This window comes from Belonocnema kinseyi, chromosome 1 (assembly GCF_010883055.1).
Source record: "Belonocnema kinseyi isolate 2016_QV_RU_SX_M_011 chromosome 1, B_treatae_v1, whole genome shotgun sequence".
Classification (NCBI taxonomy): Eukaryota; Metazoa; Arthropoda; class Insecta; order Hymenoptera; family Cynipidae; genus Belonocnema; species Belonocnema kinseyi.
This window is the reverse complement of record NC_046657.1, coordinates 12,534,960-12,541,316: the sequence shown is the minus strand read 5'-3', so window position 1 is coordinate 12,541,316 and position 6,357 is coordinate 12,534,960. Positions and strand designations below refer to the sequence as shown.

Below are 6,357 nucleotides of genomic sequence, written 5' to 3'. Positions count from 1 at the left end.
CAATTGCAATTTAAACAATGTTGTACGCATTTTTCGAAAAATTAAGTTGTGGATTCGGATTCAGGGGTTCAAAATACATAAGAATAGAGGGTTTTCAGCTTTTGCGGTCTTAGTGCATACGGGATCATACCCAGCCCCCGGACTAGTTTGTTTGATTTGTACTGGGTCTATAAGGTTCAAAACGTTTTTGTTTTTTTCTAATTCTAAGCCAATTAATAATATTTGAAGTTCATTCATTTTTTCCCTAGTAAGTTAAGTCGGCTAAAAATAGCTTCACACGTCACGAAATTCGTTTATTTGATTTTTCTGGACATGTGATACTTCTTCGTGTGCTAAATCGGGTTCAGTTCCCTCCGCTTTTTTTTTCCACAAAAATGAAAATTTTTGGAAACTGAATTCAGAGATGCTATAAAATATTATAACGGACATCTCCGGACTATTTTTTTAAGGATAATAACAATAATAAATTATGAAAATTATGGAATTGTAATACACATAAACTCAAAATACAAACACATCAAATTTAGCAAAATAAATTTGTTTTTATTAACCTACAAAATAAGATTCCAGGGACGTCCGCTAGCATGTTTGCTATCATTCCCCAGATTTTGAAGACAAAATCTTTATTATTGTAGAAAAAAAGCCGAGGGAATCTAACACTGATAAAATCGATGCAATTTCGTAAGTATCACACGCATTAATAGAATTACGGAAAATTGAATTTTTTTAAATTAACCAACAAAAAAGAGTCTGGGGACGTTTGTTAGCGTGTTCGCTATCATGTCCCAAAATTTTTAGACAAAATCTTTATTATTGTAGGAAAAAAGCCAAGCGGACGCAACACTGGTGAAATCGATAATTTTCAAAGTATCACATGCCCTTAAACTGTGTTCATAAGACCCCAAATGTTTTTTTTTTTCAATTTCAAGCTGATTTATAAGGATTAAAATTATTATATGAATCCCGACTCAGTAAAAATGGCTAAAAATGGTTTCCTAAGACCCAAAACGGGTTTACAAAATTTCTAATAGTTCATCGGGCCCTTAATGGTTTTATTTAACCTTCGTCAGTTTCATTCGGTTCAAATGGTTTCATTATGAGCAAAAATAGGATTATTTTACTTCAAGTGGGCTCATAAGACCAAAAATGTTTTTTTTTCTCTAAGTGGATTCATAAGGCTTAAAATGTATTTATTTGTCCCTAGTTGGTTAAATCAGATAAAAAAATGTCATAGTCCCAAAACGGGTTTATTTGATTTGTACCGGATGGATAAGGCCCAAATGTTTTTTAAAAATTCTGAATGGATTCATGAGGATTACAATTGGATTTCTTGCCCTTGGTCAGTTAAATTGGCTGAACTGGGTTCATAAGGCCCAAAATAGTTTTTTTCCTATTCAAAGTGAATTCATAAGGGTTCAAATTGAATTATTTGTCCCTAGTTAGTAAAATAAGCTAAAAATGGTTTCATAGGTTCCAAAATGAGTTTATTTGATTCAGACTGTGCCCATAAGGCCCAAAATGTTTTTTTTTTTTTAATTCTAAGAGAATTCATCAAATTTCAAAATGGTTTGCCTGTCAGTTGAATTGGTTAAAAATTGTTTCATAAGTCCCAAACTGTGTTTATTTAAATTGGAATGGATCTGTAAGGCCTAACACGTTTTTTTCTTATTCCAAGTGAATTCATCAAATTTCAAATTGGTTTTCTTGTCAGTTGAATCGGTTAAAAATGGTTTCATAAGTCCCAAACTGTGTTTATTTAAACTGGAATAGGTCCATAAGGCCCAGCACGTTTTTTTTCTTATTCCAAGTGAATTCATCAAATTTCAAATTGGTTTGCTTGTCAGTTGAATCTGTTAAAAATGGTTTCATAAGTCCCAAAACTGTGTTTATTTAAATTGGAATGGGTCCATAAGACCCAATACGTTTTTTCTTATTCCAAGTGAATTCATAAGGATTCAAATTGGTTTGTTTGTCCCTAGTTACTTAAATCTGATGAAAATTCACTGTGGCTGTTTTAATCAAATACAAAAATTCGCTGTCATTTTGCGGTATTTCCCCGCTTTTTTCCGGGTTCGCATACATTTTTTAAGGTCAATAAAATAAAAAATTTTGAACTCTAAAGGCTAAATATTTTTCCTTTTGAATTTATAAAAAAAAACACTCAATTAAAGAACTCCAAGTGGAACTCTTGAATGGAAGTTTGGTACTAATACTTTTCAATTGAATAATTTTAAATGAAATGCAGGCAAACAGCAAATTCAGAATTTTTAACTTTTATCAATTATATTATTTTAAACAATTTTAAGCTAGAAACATTAAAAAATAAATTTTTTATTTTATTTCAAAATCTTGAGAAATGTTGTTTAAAATTTTTTCAAATTTAAAATTCTTTTTCAAATTTTTTAAGAACTTCGAAACCTATTTTAAAATGAATCGAGATTTTTCTACAATTTTTAGAAAATCCTAGGAAAATTGCAAATGATTTTTCATTTTGAATAATTAATTTAACAGAATATTTGAAAAAGATTTTAAAATATTTCGAAAACTGTCAAAAGAGAATCTGGAATGTTTTTAAGAAATCTTTCAAAATTTTCAGGATTTTATAAAAATGATAGGAAAAATTCGATTTATTTTAAAAGATATATATCGAATTTTTCCTACAATTTTTAGAAAATCCTGGAAATTTAAAAAAATTTCTTTAAAATATTCCAGATTATCTTTTGACAATGTTGGAAATCATTTAAAATCTTTTTAAATTGTCCCTTAAAATAATTATTCAAAATGAAAAATCATTTTCAATTTTCCTAGGAGTCTTGAGAGATTTGAAATCTGCAAATATCTACATTTTGTTTTAACTGAGGCTGTGGCTATTTGCACCGAAATTTCGGTACGAATTGTTGAATTTTGCCGATACACACACTTCGTTTAAATTATTTTTAATAATTTCAAATTTTTTTTTCAAACAATAAATGTTCAATTGTTATTCATACCTCAAAAATTCAACAATTTCACTCACAAAATAAACATTTTTCAAACAGAACAATTAAAATTATAACTTTCAAAGTTTAAAAGCTCTTAGAAATTTTAACGATTCAAGGCTTTCTATGTCAAACAATTAAGTTTAAAATTGTTTACTTTGAATTATTTTGTTTTTAATTTACTCATCTTAAATAAACAGTAAAATATTGCTCAATATTAAATAAATGTTATTATTTTTATTTAAAAATTTCAAATTGAGTGGGCTAAAGATTGATTATTATTATAGACTCAAATAATATTTTAAACTTAATAAACTCCTTTAATTACGAATATCTTCTTATGCAGCTATTTTTGTATTCAAAATAGTTTATAAACTTTCAATCGGGCGTTTAGTTTTTTTTTTTAATTACTAAGATTAACGTTAATATCTGGAAATTTTTAACGGATTTAGAGTCGTGTTGTGAAATCAATTATTGTTCACTTTTTAATACTTAAAGTACACGTCCACTTTAAAAAATTATTTATTTATTTATATTTACAGTTTATAAAATAAAAATTATTTTATCTAAAATTTTCTACGCTCAAAAATAAAAATCTAGAATGGAAAATTTGTGAAGTAAAATATTAAAAAATTACGCATTGTAAACCGAATGTCATTATAATTCAAAAAGATAGCAATTCAACTAATTATTTTTAAATAAATGTTAAAATCTAACGTGGACAGATTTTGCTTATACAAATTTGTAAAATTCCCGGTTAAGAAATAAATTCACAGTCATTTGCCGGTTTATTTGATTTGGATAGGGTGCATAAGGCCCCAAATAGTTTTTTCTTATTTCACGTGAATTCATAAGGTTTTATTTATCCCTATTTAAATAAATAAGCTAAAAATGGTTTCATAAGCTCCGAAATGGGTTTATCTGATTGGAACTGGGTTCATAGGTCCAAAATGGGTTCATTTGACTAAAAGGTCAGAAATTGATGTATCCTGAGAAATATTTTCATTTTAAAGTGCATAATTTTAGTTACAATAGAAAGTAAAAATAGATTTAAGTTAATCGTTTTGGATTTCGAGCAATGGCTTGAGGGGACATCAGCCGAGGAAACTGACGTTCTAGTGGTCAAATTAGACGGTCGCGGAGACCATACTAGTCATTAGCAATGCAGCTCGCTTTTGCAGTAGAACCGTATTCTGCTCGCATATTACACAACCTTTCACCTGTGTCCTCGTCAGTTTTTCGCCTTATGCAAGTTTCATATTATCAGAATCAATTGCCAAACAGATATCATGTTTATTAAATTTTACGTTTTCCACTCTAAATTCCTTTTTGTCATAACCTGACAATTTTGTTCTTTTTCCTCAATATTCGAAAAAATCACATTTGATCAATGCATTTGGAAAATGGATCAAAATTAATTTCTGAATCAAAAAATGATACTTTTAATTGAGTACGTATTTTTTTAAATACTGTTAATGTATTTTAATTTAAAATGGGAATTTTTAATGTAGTTGAATGGAGATGACCTCTAATTAAATTTCATATCTCGTGCGAAAGATAAAAGAATCAAATATTTACATTAACCAGTTATCGAGCTTATCAACAAATTAAAATTAATGCACATCTGACAAGATAATTATTGCTTGTGTTATTATAAAACATAGATTCACTGATAATTGAAACTTCAATCACAGTTTTTTTTTTAATTTGAAAAAGACATTTCTTTCTTAAATTTAAAATATTAAAATAATTAGTAAAGAATTTAACTCGTTAGAAAAAATATTTCGAATATTAGAACTTCTTTTTTTATCAAGCTCACCTGGGTGGGGATATTTGAAAGCCAGTTTTTGAAAAAAATTGTTTTCAATCGAGTTTAAAATCTCTTGGTCGATTTGCGAAATTTTCGCCTCGTTCTTTTCATTCCCGAAGAGTTTTTTGCACCACTTGTTCTTCTTTCAACACAAACGAATCACAATTGTTTAAACAAAAGGGCGGCAGTGTTAAACTTTTTCAACTGCGATTATAATTTTTTTATGAAAGGAGCACCTGTGCCGTTCGAAGTACCGCAAGAAACTAGCATTTTAAACCGACCGCTCTTTCGCTGTCATCTCAAATTCCCCCCTCCATCATTCTACTATCTTTTACTAGTGACATGCCTGCATTAATGAGTTTGATCGATTGGCCAGCAAATTCATTGATTCTGATATTAGTCACCTTTTCTTAAAAGTTAGTCTACATTTAATGTTTTGTTTTTTAAAGGTTTTGAAAGAATAAAAAAATGTTGGTTAACATTCCTAACAAAATTAAAAATTATTTTTTATTGTTTTAAACTAATATTAACAGAGGGCGAATAAAAAAAAATTAATAAAATTCCCGTATAATATAATTCTCGAAAAATAAATTTCCCGACACTGATATTTCCGAATTGGAAAATTCTCGAATAATAAAATCCCCGTCTGATAAAATTAAAAATTATTTTTTATTTATTCAAACTAATTTTGAGAGAGGGCCACTGAAAAATTCTGAAAAATAAAATTCCCAACACTGTAATATTCCCGAACTGGAAAATTCTCGAAAAATTAAATTCCTGACACTGTAAAATTCACGAATGGGAAAATTCCCACTACTGTAAAATTTACGAATTGGGAAATTCACGAATAATAAAAGTCCAGAAAACTAAAATTCCCGACACTGTAAAATTTCCGAACTGTAAAATTCCCGAATTTGAATATTCTCAAATAATAAAATTCCGGAAAAATAAAACTCCCAACACTGTAAAATTCCCGAATAATAAAATTCCAGAATAATAAAATACTCGAATTGGAATATTCTCGACGAATAAAGTTCCTGACACTGTAAGCATCCCAAATTGAAAAATTCCCGAAGAATAAAATTACCGACACTGTAAGCATCCCGAATAATAAAATTCCCGATACTGTGAAATTTCCGAAATGTAAAATTCTCGAATAATAAAATTCCCGAATAATGCAATGCCCGACGAATAACATTCCCGACACTGTAAGCATACCGAATTGGAAAATTTCCGAATAATAAAACTTCCCGAATAATAAAATTCCCGAGAAATAAAATTCCCGATACTGTGAAATTTCCGAAATGGAAAATTCTCGAATAATAAAATTCCTTTATAATAAAATTCACGAATAATGAAATTCCTGAAGAATTAAATTCCCGAAAAATAAAATTCCCGATACTGTGAAATTTCCGAAATGAAAGATTTAACAACAAATTCTCGACACTGTAAAACTCCCGAATAATGAGATTCCCCAAAAATAAAATTCTTGATACTGTGAAATTCTTGGGTTGGAAAGTTAGCGGATAATAAAATTCCCGATTCGGAAAAATTCCGAAAAATAAAATT

General features: G+C 28.6%; 1 protein-coding gene across 1 annotated transcript in view; it reads right to left on the bottom strand.

The window, feature by feature from the left end:
* LOC117166873 (probable cation-transporting ATPase 13A3) overlaps nucleotides 1-5,028 on the bottom strand; it is a 52,240-nt gene extending 47,212 nt beyond the window's left edge. The window contains exon 1 of the mRNA XM_033351289.1: nucleotides 4,798-5,028. The gene's annotated coding sequence lies outside the window, so the exon portion shown is untranslated. The remainder of the gene's footprint in view (nucleotides 1-4,797) is intronic.
* Nucleotides 5,029-6,357: the final 1,329 nt, after the last annotated feature.